At 32.8% G+C, this 17,188-nt stretch overlaps 1 pseudogene; it reads right to left on the reverse strand.

Moving 5' to 3' along the window:
- The window catches only part of LOC149542487 (putative sucrose transport protein SUC6), a 24,483-nt pseudogene extending 8,178 nt beyond the window's left edge, over nucleotides 1-16,305 (reverse strand).
- Nucleotides 16,306-17,188: the final 883 nt, after the last annotated feature.

Below are 17,188 nucleotides of genomic sequence, written 5' to 3' on the forward strand. Positions count from 1 at the left end.
ACTTTAGAATAAGTACAGTTGATTGTGCCTAACTAGTCACTTGTTTGAATGCACCAGTCTATTATTCCTTACTCAACCCACACTGAAAATTAAAAGAATGCATGGAAAAGATAACAAAAATAATAAAATTTTCTCACATTAAACATCAGTCAAAATGTATTTGATACATCATAGGAACTCACTATTCCATGGGATAGAGACTGAATTGTAGAGAACACGATTATTTTATTGATTAAATTTTTTTCACAATGCCTTGTCTCACCACCCCAACTCTACTTCTCCCCCAAACACTCAAAAAATCCCTTCTAAATAACCAAACAATAGTAAACAACCACTCCTGTCTAACCATCTGATTGTTACCAGTTATAAACTAAAATTTGTTGTCTAAGTTTACACAAAGTGTCAACTTCAACAACTTACAATCATATATGCCTTTAATATATTTCACTAACCTTTTCAAAGGTTTTATAACTTCACTAACCCTTCCAAAGACACCTAAAACACTTACAAGCTTTTCTTTGCATTTTTTCTACATTTGATACTTTTCTTATAGGTGGACATGTCTATCACAAACATCCAACATGTCTAACCTTAGACTTCATGGAAAAAACCCTACAAAAACCACAAAAAAATAAGGAAATGAATCATCCAAACATCTCTAATAGCTTGTGGATATCCCAAAGATGCATAAGTGCATGACTTGTGAAAACCAAAAAGATAAGACTAACTTGTATAACAAGCGAATAACCAAAATGATTTTATGTTTGTGTTATGTTTGACAATGATAATGATATTTGGATTCAAGTATGAGGAAATTTGTATCAATCAATTCATTAAATATCATTTGAATACAAAGAATATTTTAAGAGATTCCAGAGCATAATTATAAGCCAAATTTGTGGAAGACCTAAATCAGGCCTAAGTGAATAGACATGTGAAGGATTATTTTGAATATGATGAGCAGATCTAGGGCAAAATTTTTATGAAGGTATATTCCAAGTTTAGAGCATTTATTGAAAAAAACTATTTCAAATCTTGTTGGATTATTCATAAGTACAAGGAATATTTTTTGAAGACCTCGAAGGAGATCTAAGGAAAATCTACCTACATTATAAACACTTTGCATTTCAAAGGTCAGTTCCTTCTGCATTGTAGGATTTGAGGTTGGTGTCTCTTGCTAATTGATTCTACACATTTGTTTGAAGTTATATACATACATACATGTGTGTGTGTGTGTGTGTGTGTGTGTGTGTGTGTGTGTGTGTGTGTGTGTGTGTGTGTGTGTGTGTGTGTGTACATACACACACAATTCACCTACAAGGATTTCCATGCTAAGTAGTATATGCATCTTGTCTTCTTTGTTAGACATCAACTATGTGAATACTTTCTACATTGCTTTCAGTTGACTAAATATATATAATAAAATATGCAAGTTTCTATGCCAAACTAACTCCAATGTGGACAAATATCTAATAATTGGGATTTAAACTAAGCAAGAACTATATGTTCAGGGAACCAAAAGATGACTGCAATGAGACTATTACAAGCAAAAAAACTTCAGTCTTGTTAAAGAGAATTGGGATGTGTGTTTGAAGACTTAACAAATTTGAGCTTCACTTGGTTTCAAGAATACTATAATATTCTCTACTTAACAAGGCCAACCACGTGAAGGTGGAAGCTCATCTGGCCTCACCCCCCTCCCCCTAACACCAATCTAAAGTACCCATTATCATTTAGTTACATACTTCATTCATCCATTTATGAACTATAACATTCAATCAATACAATCACATAACATTCATTAATATGATATAAAATTCATTAATACACAATACTAATCAAAACTTCATTAACACATAACAATATTCATTAACATAAACTAAAAATTTCTATTCATACGCATCATTCATACAAAATTACTTAAAACAATGTTCTTTCATTATCCAACAAGGTTTATCAAAGAAGATTTTTAAAACATCATTTCTTTTTTTTATTTTTCTGAGCTCTCTTAAGAAAAGTGCTCATAGGAGCATCAATATCTGCTTCATTCTCCTCCTCTTCTGGCATGTGTAATGTCAAATTATGATGGCTCCTTCTTTTTGGAGGAGCAAGAGGTTGCTGTACTAAAGGGGGTTCTGTTATAAGAACATGTGAATGCAATAAATTGGCATACTCTTTTTCTTTTTCTAATTGTTACAAGTTTGTAATTAAGTACGAGTACAATATAAAATGGATTTTTATTACCTGAAAATGCCACATCATCTACATTAACATTTTGATCTGCCACCGCGTCAACATGTTGAACACTTGGAACATGGTCCACTGCTTCAACATGATGTTCAACATGCTCTGAAATATTCAAAAAAAGGATACATGTAAAATTCCAATTGAAGATGTTAAATTGTATTCATAATTGCATAATTAATTTTCAATAGAAAATTAATATCTCCACCACTATAATGCACATCATGGCCTTCATCAAGAGTAGGTTCTATGGTAGGATATGAAGGCTGTAGTAAAATGTTATGCACATTGTTATGTAGTCAATTTACATTTAAAACTAATACCAAAAAAGAATCTTCTCAACTATTTAATTTCATTTACTTTTCATCTGACCAATTTACTTGTGAGATATCATTTGATGCACTGGATTCTTGGGCAAGGCTTACAAATTCTTCACGTAGGCACGCAACCACAACTTCACAGCCTTCCTTCAAGGAAATTTTTCTATCTTCATCTGTGACCTCTACATTAAAATTTGTGCCCTATGTTTTTTGCTTGATAACGCCAATTTTCCATGTATGGTTTCATTAAACATTACTGTTTGCAACATTATATCTAAATAAAATACAAAATTCATTGCTCGACTTACAAGTCGAGACTGCAAATTCATATAAGCACCAAAGCCAAGTCTGTGTTGGCCAACCTTTTCTATTCTCACTTTTGTAGCCACAGATGTGTCCTACAATCTATGAACAATTTCAAACATCTTAGATTATATATTTACAAATATCAATAATTAGTGCATGATTACAATGTACTTAATACTATAATGACATACCTCTTTTTGCCCCGTGCTACTTCATTATCTCTATCTTCACATAGCCTTTTCTCCTTTGCATCTTCTATTATTTAATTCCACTCTATCGATGGAATCATAGGAGGATGGTTGTACTTTGGGTCATCCTTAAGAGCCCTTCTATATTGATCCTTCACAGTCTTTATATGCTTTGCTACTCTTTTTAAAAGTAGGCCAGTGTCAAAAATGTCTTTCCCAAATTTCTCCTCAATGGATGCAATCAGCTGATTTTTTAATTTCACAGCTTGTAAATTCCACCTTTTAAAAACAAATAGATTGTTAGATTAATAACTTTAATATATTACAATAAATAGAAGAAAACAAAATTTTTGTAGCAATGATATGATACTACATACCTTTTACGTATGGTGGGTCCAAATAGTCTCAATGTCATAAGAAAAAGATGTTCAAAGAAAGCATTATTACCTACAAAAACATAAAGGACTTATCAGTCCAAAATGAGTAGTGTAAAAGTAAACTAAATTTACACTTTAAATAATATCAATTTTAAAGCACCTGGAAGCTTTCATTCTCTTAATGTAAACATAGTTTTCTTATTCAGCAACAATGTCCCTCCATACAAACCAATACTAATCACATGAACTACTCCAAGAAATGGATCAGCTTCAGTAGCACTGCTCTCTATTGCTCTATCAACTGAAACATCATACAATTAAATGACAATTTTAGTACTGCTCTCTGTTGGTCTACCTCCTTGCCTATGTCCATGTCTCTCTATGTGTCGCTATATATATATATACATACATACATACATACATATAGATAGGTATGTATGTATGCGTGGTGTGTGTATGCATGTGTTTGTGTGTATGCAAGCTTCTGTAGACATCATTTAAGCACTAATATGCTACTTTGTTGTTCATCAACTTGTAGAAAGACATTACAAAATATAACACATTACAAAATATAGCAAAACAAGATTTGACCAGTTCTACTGGGCATAGACAATGATGTTTGCATGGTCCTTGTTGCCAACAATGCAGTAGACAATAGTGGACCGCCAACTAAAGGAGGAGTCTGCACTTCATCATGAGCTGAAGAATAGAATATTGTTAGCAAGGACATTTGCAATGGATAAATATCAAATGGGATACTAGAGAGAAACATCCACACAAAAAAGGTAAGTGTTATAATGTTGATCGAAAACAAACAAAGTGTTACTTACACGAAGGTACTGCACAACAATCTTGACCATGTTCACCATGTGACCTCACAACTAGCACATATTTCTATACAAGAATGCACAAAATTAGAGATCACGATCCATAAGATACTATAAAAGATTAATATCTATTGAACTTCTATTACTTCTTACTTTCAAAGATTGGATTCTGCGGTCCAATTCTATTCTCAGTGCCTCTTTCTCCTTACTTCTATCACCCTTGATGATAATTTTAACAAGCTCATCAGTGTATCTTTGAGTAATTTGTTGGGTGATGAATATAGGGTCAGTACTAAGGTGAATTTCATGTAGATAAGATGCCCGTATTTCATATTGCATTTGATCAGCGATCATTGTAGCTTTTTCCTATCATTTGTGACATCAAATATTCGTATACTTTCATCAAAATAACTCCAAATCTATAAAGAAAAAAACATAATAATAGGACATTTGTTTCTATATTAACATTAAAATTTGCAATAATTAATGTTTACCTCTATTGAAGGTGTCTGAGATGGTGCATCCATATTGCCCTCTGAAAAAAATTAGTAAGTCTTAGAAACCAGCAGTGAAATTAAAGTAATAGATTTACCCAAAAAAATTTTAATAATAAAGTAGATTGTATATGTAAATCATTTTTCTTAAGTTAAAAATTTAGCATAACTAATGTTTATATCTAAAAAAATATTTGACATGTTCTACTTAATGTTTATATGTGCACATATGGTTTGGAAAGAAATATTTGGTCATACACGACCCTATCATAGAAGACATTGATCATATCTAAAGATTTCATTGATCATCATGATCTTCATCCATGTCATCATCATCATCATCATCATCATCATCGAACTTGTCACTTTGATCATCGTTGTCACCACCACCATCTTCATCACCATCATCATCCTCTTGATCACTATCATCACCATGATCATCACCATCTTCATCACCATGATCATGATCATCATCAGCATCATCATCATCATTATCGCCATTATTGTTAGCATGACCAAAATCATCACCATCTTCTTCTTCTTCATCACTGAGTAACTGGCGTTCCTGATAATCATTTACTTCCTCTTTTGCTTCTTCAATATCTTCTTCTTCAATCACATTATACTTTACTGGCCTTCCTCTTCAGTCATGTCTAGCAAAAAATGACCAACCTGGTTTGTCTGGAACACCAAAGTAAAACACTTGCTCACATTGACTTGGAAGAACATAGGGCTCATCTCTGACTAGCTCAAATGACCTTGTATTAATCATAGTAAATCCACTGTTGTGTTCAATAATAGTCCTATCAGGATCATTTCGATTTAGTCATAACCTAAACCATTTGAAGACAAATAGAACTATTTTAAATGAATCAAAGTTGCACTCAAGTATATCATCCAAAATTCCATAGTATCAATTTTCAGATTGTTGAGGATGTATGTCAGTTCTAGATGAAATATTGGTTACCGTGAAGACAACACTTGTCCCAAAATCACACATTTTCTTCGTTTCATCTAATTTTTTTGTGTGGAATTTATAGTCATGGTAGTATATAGCTTTATGGTATTTGACCTAAAATTATTCAAACATGTCAAGAATATTCTCATTGATCTATGAGTTGATATTAACCATTTGTCTCATGATTAGTAATCTGATGCATACCTTTGTATCTCTTAAGCCATATATTAGATCAAGTACCATTGGCATAACATTGGGATCTCCATTATGATGAGCTTCTTTAACCAACAATGCAACACCATCCCATGTTAATGAGTAACCATTTTCTTGAGATTGTTCAATCCACACTGTCATCCAATCAAGATTGTTTGCAATGTACAAGTGTAGTGCATGCCACTCATGACCAACTATAAAGAAGACAATTAAACCAGTTAGAAACAACTTATATATATTGATGATGGATAAGAATTGTTAAATTACAAAAAAAACTTATAATTACCTCTCACCCTCCTCAATCTACCTTTCCCCGTCAAGTACTCCCCTTTGAATTTATCATTACAGTTGGGATCCCAAATGCAATCTACATGGATACCTACTACAAACTTTGGAAGATATTCACTGATATACACCATGGTCTGGTATATCATATATCCCTCTATTATAGAAACCTCAAGATGTGCTCTTTGTCAAACCAAGCCCTTCATAAATTTCAAGAGCCTCTCAACCATCCACATTGATCTAGCTTGTATAGGTCCACACAATTCAATCTCCTCAACTTGATGTATGAGGTAGTGTTCTTGAGCATTGAAAAACGTTGGAGGTAAACACTTTTGTATTTCATACATGAGCTGTGGAATTTTTCTCTTCCAATATTTAATATATTTTTTATCAATTTCTTTAGATGATAACCACCTAAAAGAGATTCAACACACAAAAACACATAGAGGAGATTTCAAATAAAATTATACAATAGATTTCAAATAAAAAGCTACAAATCTAAGAAAAACACTCTTCTAACCTCATGTATTTTCCAAGATCATATATAACTTGTTTAATATTGTTGTCAAACTGTTGTGGAAGGGATAGAGGTAGGATGAATTGCAATTATTAAAAAATGATCATTTCAATATATTATTAAATAATGCAACTGGTACTACATTCAATCTTACAAATATACTATAAATAGAAAACATGACTTACCTTGAGGAAGGTATGCCAATCATGTGTCTTCAACCCTGGCCCAAAATCACCTTTCTTCGATAGAAGAGTGCTTATATTTGCAGCAAAACCTGTTGGAAATTTTGTTTTTTTATAACTTCTTTTAATCCATCACTTTGTTGCTCTGTTAATAACCAAGGAAGGGTGCTTGTATTTATGCGGTCTCCATTCCTATTTGATTCAATGAAAACTTTTAGTGCATGATTAGATTCATGAATGTCAGTACAAATTTTAGCAATTTATTCTCTATCATGTCTTTCATCCAACATTTTCCATAATGTCTCTATTACATTCTTTCCAATATGAATAGCATCAAACAAATGCGTGATTGGGAGATCTGTGTAGTATGGTAACCTACTAAATTGAGTAGGATAAATTTTCATTCCTTTAGTAAGTTTGTCATTGATGCCTTTATGACCTTCATGAGCATCAGTTACAGCATTAGTAAATATAAGACAATGTCAAAATACAAATTATAAACTTCGAACAACAAATTTGACATTACCTCGATGATTTAGTCAACCGTATTCCAACTTCCATAAATGAGGTGTCATTCTTCGTGGCCTTGATGATGTCTCTTCTTTCCCATTGAAACGATATTTTTTGACAATTCGATACTTATGATTATGGTGGAGAAAGTGTCTAAACTCATCAAACACCTGCTTTCCTAAACTTCTCGAATGACGACATTTCATCTTCAGACCACAAACTGGACATGAAAATTTTCCTATTGTTTGAAGACCTAAAAGATAATGTATAATTGGATCATGTACAATGATCATGTGCAACTTAAGCATTCAATAGTAATGTGTAAGAACTATAACATACCAAAAATATGTAATCTTAACAATATAACATACCGCAAAATGAGTTAGCCCAGGGGCATCATGTATTGTCCATACAAGCATTGCATGGAATTAAAATTGTCGATATCCTATCAATCTAGAGATGTCATACATAGTGATGCCATTCCATAACTTCAAAAACTCATCAATTAGGGGCTCAATATACATTTTCATATCTTTAACTTGGTATTTATCTAGCAATTGAATGAACATAAATATTACACAAGTATTATAACCATTTTCATGCACTATTTATAAATTAATTTAGATAACTATAAAATAAAAAAATACCTGGCACAATCATTGACAACATTATGTGCTCCCTTTTTATAGACATTCAAGGAGGAATGTTATTGTTAATAATAAAAATAGGCCATACTGAGTAAACAGATCTCATATCTCCATATGGATTGACATCGTCTGCTGCCAATGAAAGTTTCAAATTACGAGGTTCTTCTTTAAAGTGTGACCATGTTTCTTCTATCTCTTTAAATGCAAAACCATTAGTAGGAATTCACATAATGTCATCCTGACTTCTATTTTGTGCATGGTAATCCATAAATTGTGCCAAGCTAGTGCACCTAAATAACCGTTCAAGACGTGGAATAATGGGAATGTACCAGAGAACCTTGTTAGGCACTTTTTTTATTATTTGATCTGACTGATATCTACTAACATGACAATTATGGCATTTTTTTGTAAATTCATGTTGTTTATGATATAGAATGTGATCATTGGGACATGCATGTATTGTCTGATACTTCATTCCAATCTGATCCATAATGTTAGATAATTCTCAATACGAACAAGGCAAAATGTTTGATGGTGGTAACAAAAACTCACTAATCAACCTAAAACAACAAATATGCATTGTTAATATAATGAATAGTAATTGTATGTTAACATTGAAGATGAAAAAAATGACATACCTTAGCATATGTGACATTGCTACATTTGATATACTATTCATAACCTTTAAGTCAACCAACAACACTATAGCCGGCAATAGAGTTGTTTGAGAGCCTTCGTATAAGGTCTCGTGTGCCTTCTCAAGTAAAGGTATATCAAGACCATCTTCATCATTATTATTAGATTCACTAGTACCATCATTGTGAGCCTCTTCGTCACTTGCCTCAATACCATCTTCTTCAATCATGTCCTCTGGCACATTATCATCTTCTTCCATGGGAGTGTTATCCTCAGCTTGGATATTCACACCTCCATGTTCCTCTAGTAGGAAATCCACATTCAACTATGGATGAAAATCGTGGCCCCCTTCAACATGATCATATTGCCTACAATGAGTCTGGGCTGTTGTGATTAGAATTCTTCGATTCTTTAAGCCCTTACACTTTTTGCAAAGACAATAACATTTATCAATTTTTCTTCAGAACTGAGCCCACAATGTAGCCATTGTCTCATTATTTGGTTCTGGGTTCATATTGTCAGGCATGGTCTTTCTTCATAGGAGAATATACCTACAAATAAATTGGACATGTTGTGATTAATGTTTATATCTACACATATGGTTTTTGTTAATTAATTTTTTCAAATGTAACTAAAATGATTACAAACATATCAAAAAGGACTTTCACAGGGTCTTATTACATCAACTATTCTAACATGGTCATGTTGGTTATCTTGAGACCTTAATGTCTTCTCATGCCTTCAACCTTGACCTTGATGCTCCTGCATCATTCTCCCAAGGATCAAGGAAAGTTGGATCATCATGGAATTGAGCAGGTAGACCTTCTAGGAAGTTGCAATACTTCAACCTTGTAAGTATCATGTCAATGCAATGGGTACTAAACAAAAAATTTAAGTTGATGAGAAATAGTTGTTATGAATTCAAATTGTAAGCGTCACCTCAATGCATTGGGTATTAAACAAACAATTCAAGCCAATGAGTATGGGTTTTTATGAACCACAACTCATGAAATATGCATTAAGTCCATACCTGTTGTTTACAATGAGTATGGGTTCTTTTCTAAGAACATGCCTGTTGTTTATAGTTAGTAAGTTTCTATATCCTCTAAGAAATTTGAAGCAATGAGCTAAAGTCACACGATTGAAGATGATCATTGTCCCCTCATAGTGCCATCGTTTGATAAATTGTTGCATTGAAATATGACCTAGAAAGGACCTTTCCACATAGTATGTTAGCACTATTTGGCAATCATTGATCATGTGGTTATTACAAAGAGGCTAAGGACCAAACATGGAATCATGGAGATAGTGCACGGATGTACAAGGAAAATTTGTTGCTCTTTAGCTACTAATCTTTCTTTGTGCTTGTCAATTAAAACATTATTTTTTAAACTTGATCTTAATACTTTTTATAATCAATGGCTTTCTTTCCAATGTCTATCTCTCGAGTCAACACATTTTTTCATTTTTCTTTCCTTCCTACTTCATCAAAAATACTTGGTTCACAAGCGCTTATGGTGTTCTTCTTGCTAAGATTATGAAGTGGACAATGACTTTCAATCTAGATAATCAAATGTTTGGCTCAACTTTTTTGGGTAAGTGTGATGATATGCAGTGCACTATAAATTTTCTCTTCAATGAAAGGATTAGCACCTCTAATTTTTAAATGGCAATCAACCAACACTAGCTGACAATCTAACCTTAAAAATACATTTTATGCCAAATTCCAATCATAGTTAAAGACATTTAGCTATTGGAAAATGGCAAGATTATGTTTTATTTCAGATATGAAATAAAATGGGCAAGAAATGTGGAAGAACATTAAGTTTTTATCCACCAAAACATGAGTAAAATTGTATAAACTGAATGTATTTTTAAAAATAATGTCAAATCCCTTCAATAGAAATATTTTGCATGCAACTTACTTGCTGAAGATATTTCAAGTTCAACAACTCTTTAATCATAGGATCCACAATAGTTGGAAGCTTTGACCTGTTTGTCAGCTCTGGCTTGGCCTGCAGCAACAAAAAATTCTTAGTATATGCATCTCAACATTTAAAAAATACATCAAGCAATTTAGGTCAGTTCCAGTCTGTAAATTAACTAGCATTTGTTTCTTCTTTAACATATTCAAAAATCAAGTACAATTAATAGGAATACAAGAGCAAAACTTGGAATTCTACTAATGTCACCAATGTTAATCTTTGGTACTAGTACAAAGCCAATAAGAAATCTGCAGTTGTACCAACCAAGATAGTTACAAGAATTGATCACAAAAGGTTCATTTAGCACAAAAAAAATTCAAAAATATTGTATATATACACTCTTTGATGTTGTCAAAGGGAACAATTATTTTAATGATGTTTTAAGTAAGAATTTCTAGAGGAAATGATAAGCATGATCTCTTTGTTTGGTAGAATCCACCATTAAATTCCCTTGTGATTCACTCTCATTATGTCTCCCTTTCCACCTAGGATGATTTTCTAGATGTACTCCTAATTTATCAGTATGACAAGTCTTGTTGGAGCTGGAAGCTTCAATACCATGAACATGTTCGATTGGAGATCTCAATTCAACATCTTAATCATGCTTATATGAGAAATTTAATGGGAGTTCATACATCATCATGTCATTTGAAATGGTTTTAATAACTACCTACTCTTATCCACTCCTAATGTTAATAGTAGAAAATTCCTTTGAGCATGTATTATCTGGATTGGTATCATCTGTAATTAGCTTCAATGATCTACTTGTGAGAGAGATGTCTAAACCTATCAAAAAAAGTCACAGATTATGACAATTTGAATTAATATATTGCTGAGGATAAATTATTTATTTCAATAATTAATTGTGTCTTAAAACTAACAAAAGACACCCTTTGAAAATCCATTTTGCATTTTCCTAAATCCATAAGTGACCTTATATGAGGGAGAAATTATACTAGAATGTACAAGGCCTCTATATATACAATATTCTTGAACCAGATCATTAGGCATTCACATGTTCAGCTTCATTCAGCTAAGTTCATTCTATGAGAAGAAATACACATAAGAAAATAAATTCATTCAAAAAACCTATGACAACTTATCATGATAGACAAAATGGAGATGATACCTTCTATTTGGCAAATAAGTAAATATCCCCAAGGAAATTCCAAATTCAAACTCATGCTTAGGTTGCATGTGTCAACATTCCCCATCGACCTTAGTCATAAGTCTTGCTAACTTATCAAGAGTGTGTATCCCACAAATGAAATTGGTATAAATGTTACAACCACCAAATTTGGAGGGCATGGAAATTGAGTAATCACTATCCTATGTAGTACACTTAGTTTCATATGTTGGAATCATTTTCTGACTTGTACACATGATAGTCCAATAGTTTTTAATGTCATCTTCATCACAATTTTTCTATGATAGTCTAATAGTTGTAGGTGGCATCTTCGTCACAATTTTTCCATAATAGTTTGCTATTCATCCAAATGGAAACCCTTTTAGGGAAGACCTAATTGCAATGCAAAAATTAAATGTAATGTTGAAATATAGGAGAGAGATTCTTTTAGTTGAACTAGAAGATAAATAATATTCTAACAAAATGACAGAGACTTTCGATGAAGGATCCAAAGTACATCAATTCAATTATAGTCTAGTAAATTAAGGTGCCATCTTCATCATAATTTTTTGAAGATAGTCCAGTATTTGTAGGTGTCATATTCATCAAAAAATTTCCATGATAGTCCATTAGTTTGAGGAGTCATCTCCATTACAAGTTTTCCATGGCATACTTGTAGTTAGAGGTGCATTGAAGACCTTTTATCACTACATGAGCTAGTAGTAGATGGTGATTATTCATTATCATCATCATCATCTAACATAGAATCACATGATTATCATGTTTTATAGCCCACATGGCCTAGGTATTGAGGGTACAACTCCAAGCACTAAACACACCAGATTTCAAATTATTATCTTTATGTGTTGATGTTTAAGTTGAATGTTCTAGAGTTGAAGAGAGAAACACACTCAATTTTTTTTCCTTTTTGTTCTTTTTTTGAATATGAAACTATTGTCTAAATGATACAATATAATTATGTATTATTAAAATAAAAATACAAGAAAAATATGATACCAACACAACTATATTTAGAAAACAAAAAATTTGTCATTATTATTTCTTCTAAGCTTTTACAACTACAACTTCTGCATATACATTTCCTTTCTTTTCTTTCATTACTATAACAAAAAGTATAATAGTTGTTACAATAGACCAACATTCCAAATAATAAATCTGCATCTACACACTTGCAATAAAATGAAACAACAAGTACATTACATTATTTTTGCAACTAGACTCTTTTTAACACTTATCATCAAAACATCACTGAGAAAAAACACTTGAGCGAAGACTCTCCCATTTATATTACACAACAATGGCTGAACTTTGGCATAAAAAATAATAATGATAGTAATAGAATTCACTTCCATCTTCAATATTATCATAAAAACCTACAACAAAAATACACATGTACCTATGGAAATATGCTCGAAGAGAAATCCCTCTCCTCGACCACCAGAGATGCAGGTGTGATTGGAGGTCGTGAATGGAAGAGCTTTTGAAGTTGAGCATAGCAAGAATAATCAAAGAAAGACAATATTGAGAGTTTCAAACTACTATTCGCCCCCCCCTATATTGATGCAAATGTAGGGCCCCCTTTCATATTATTCCCAGGGCTAGCAGGCATCATTAATCAAGTGGGTGGAGAAAACCTGAAACGAAAATGGGCTCAGAGAAAACCATGCAAAAATGCAGAGATAACCATGCGAAAATGCTCCAAAAATGTCAAATGAAATTGGGCGCAAAAGATGTAAAAGGGAATTTTTTTTTAACTTTGTAGATGTATAAGCCCTATGTTGGTCGAAATTTCAACCAACACGGGTCTTATATGTAAAAAAATGAAATTTTTTCCTTTACATTTCAACCACCCTAAATTTATTTAGTTGATGGCCAAAATTTTTGGTCCAAAAATGATGTTAAATGTAGTAGTTAAGGGCTGCAAAAACAACCAAAGCTGCAATTTTAACAAAACTATGAGGAGGTACAGATTCGTCATTTTTAGCAAGTTTGGTGATGATAATAGTACATACAAGAAAAAGGCATAGAATGAAGTTTGCGATTGCCCACAATAATTTAGGGCCTATCCTACGAGCCATAGTTTCTATCATCAAAGAAGTTGCCCCTAGCATTATTGAATTTAGCATTAGGCCAAATGATCCTAATTTGACACCTTCATCATATAAAATTGGAAGAGGTTCAGGGCCAAAAGGCTTTCCCTTATAAACTTATTGACCCATCCAATCTATGTCAAAAAGTAAGAAGGGGAACCACACAATCCATGTCAGTGTAGTTACAATAAGTAAATACGACATTGGAGAAGGGAGATCTCTGAAAGCACTAAATAGCTCCCATATGAATGTCTCTTGGGTTGCTTCATCAGCCTCCTACTCCTCATTATCTTCATCATTTTCATCAACTAGATTATGGATTTTACCTCCCACTACCTTTTCGCTCCCTTTTGCTTCTACTTGAGCCTTTGACCATCTTTTTTCAAGGGTGGCTGTTACACTGAGAATGGTAGCAGCCACTAAGAGGATTACTGCTATAAAAAAATGCAAACTTTAGATTAGCACAGCTGACACCACAGGCTTTTGTTCTTGTGAACGGAATAATTTTATACCATTTACTATAAGAACCACTCACAAATCCTAACACATTCCCTACTACCATAAACAATGAGAAAAAGGCATTGGCACTCCTAGTTCATCTTTGGTTTTTTCCTACCAGAGGAAAAGCATTTAGAAATACATATGGGTGGAGCTTGAAGAGGCGTTAGAATTTAGTAAAATAATTCATTCATCAAATTAAAGTCCTTCATTTAGCAGGAGAATAAAATCTAGAGTTCATTTATGGTTGCCTAGTTTTAATTTCATGTGGCTATTTGTGAAGAGCAAAATTTGCTCATGGAAACACTATATTGAGTCCTTGAATGATAGGGAGATTCAAAATTCTTCCCTCAAAATTTTCACTACTTAGCCCATGAAAATGAACAACTTTTTCCTTGGAGTGAAATTCCCTATGGACAATGTCCCTCTCCAAGGAATGCGAAAAAATCAAACCTTTCTAGGATACAGTCAATGAAATATAAACCAAGTATGGATGTTCTTTTTGGCAAGTCTCTCCATTGAGAAAAGAAACTACATTTGAAGTAGAGGAATCTTTAATGGGTACACACTAGAATATTAAAAATCCAAACCTATCTAGCATTGCCTTTGATGAAATATGCACTCCTAATAGAAAATGCTCGACATAAGATAATGGGATATAGCCTTTGATGAGCATAATTATTCAAATTACAACCATCAAGAGCTAAATTTTAAAACTCTATAACCATTAACGAAATCTAATGATAAACCATAGGAAATTATTGGCTTTAACCAAAGCCTCTTTAAATGTGGTATGGAAATAATTTTAAAGACCTATGATGAGCTATGGTAACGAAATATTTTGCTTGACGAAATTTTTGAAAGAAAAAAGAATTGGTACATCCCTTTGTAAATGGTAAATAAAAAATATCCCATAGGTAAAACTTTCTCCGAAGGGAATAAATATAGTTGATTGTGGATTAATACAGTAATAGTTTCATGAATCTAAACATTAGTCTCCGTAGATAAAAAAATTAATCACCTCACCATCCTGTAATGGCTGATCTTAATAGAGACATTTTGTAAACATATACTTCCTTCAAGGTCTATTTTCTCCATGGCTAAGCTAAGGAGGTTTTGCCACACAACCCTTCATGGAAAAGTCTTGAACATTGGCCATTGAAAATTGAAAACCTCAAGAGGTGAGAAATGTCAAAGTTTTGCATTAATAAAAAAGGTTTCTTTCTCTAAACATTTGAGTTGTTTTATACATGGTACTTTTAGTTGGAAATTTTCTATAAATGGTCATGTTCAAGTGGGATTGGAGCTAACACCAACATAGGAAAAATGTCTACAAGTTGACCATTACCTTGAACAATACTACAAGATGACATTGAAAAAAAGAGAGGGTAAAAAGAAATGTAGCTCAAAAAGGTTGTAAGTAAGGCCTTAACCATCATCTTAAACATAAACTTTCTAGATACCATTGCAAAAAATAGCAAAACAATATAAGCATGACATACCTGATAAATCTGTGAGGATTTCCCTGCAAGGCCCTTGAAGAATATTGTTGGCAAGATCAAGGAGCGAAAATCGCAAAACAAAAATAGTAATAGCTCTTGGCTTGTATGAGATTGAATCACCAAACATACATCCCAAATTTGCAGAAAATCCAATGAGCATAACTACCATTAACACAATGCATGCTCCCATAACTATAAATGGCCTCCTTCTTCCCCAGGAGCACTCGCATATATCACTATAATACACCACTATTGGTTGCACAAACATACCAGAAATAGGGCCACATAGCCATATATAACTAGCCCATGTATGAGGAATACCTAAAACTTGCACATATGGCGTCAGTAAGGAGAGCTGCAAAGCCCATCCAAATTGCATCCCTACTACCACTAGTGCAACCTTGCTAGAGTTCACAGAGGAATTCCATTCTTCACTTTTCTTCCCACACGAAAATTTCTATTCATGATTAAAAGAATCCCACCAACTCCAAAAAATTGGTATCCGTATGACAAATAACAACAATTTTTCAATGAAACTCACAGTCAATTACTATGGAGATAAAAGAGGTTTCAAATGAAAGATATATTGATAACATTAACTATTGCATGAACCTAATGATTCCAAATTATATATATATGATCCCTTGTGATTCACGTGTGAGCATGTCACTATAGTCTTTGTGATGTATATTGGAGCTACTTACTATGTATGTAATGTATGGAGAGCTAATTAACTTGTGTACCTGTGATGTGTATGAGATATTTTTTATATATGAGATAGGTGCTCATTATAATCACGATGAGTGTGATTTGTGATATGATCCTTATGAATATGTGTAAGTTGCTGCAAATAATGACAGGTGATGGTAGAGATGGAAACATCACCTGAATACAATGAGTATCTTTATTAGTATCTTTATTTGTGATGGGACTAAGTTCACACTTAATTAATAATAATATTGGATGGTTGGTAATGTGTTGTTGTAGCATTCTTTTAGATTATTGGGTTTTTATTGCCCAATCTTGAATAATTTTCAAAAAAATACAAAAATTAAATCTGAGATGTGTAGCAAGATTATCCAACACAATCTCAAATCTAGCTTAAACACATTTGATTTTGACAATCTCTAGTATTCAATGAGGAATAGCAAGCTCGAAAGAAGATACATCAGATTTGAATACACAAAAATCGATTCTTGGAGCCAATAACATAGCAGAAGCTAAGGTTGTCCTCGGGTCTAGTTACCAAAGTCAATCATAGT

The sequence above is a fragment of the Cupressus sempervirens genome, chromosome 8, assembly GCF_028749045.1.
Source record: "Cupressus sempervirens isolate cs-2001-9-10 chromosome 8, ASM2874904v1, whole genome shotgun sequence".
Taxonomy (NCBI): Eukaryota; Viridiplantae; Streptophyta; class Pinopsida; order Cupressales; family Cupressaceae; genus Cupressus; species Cupressus sempervirens.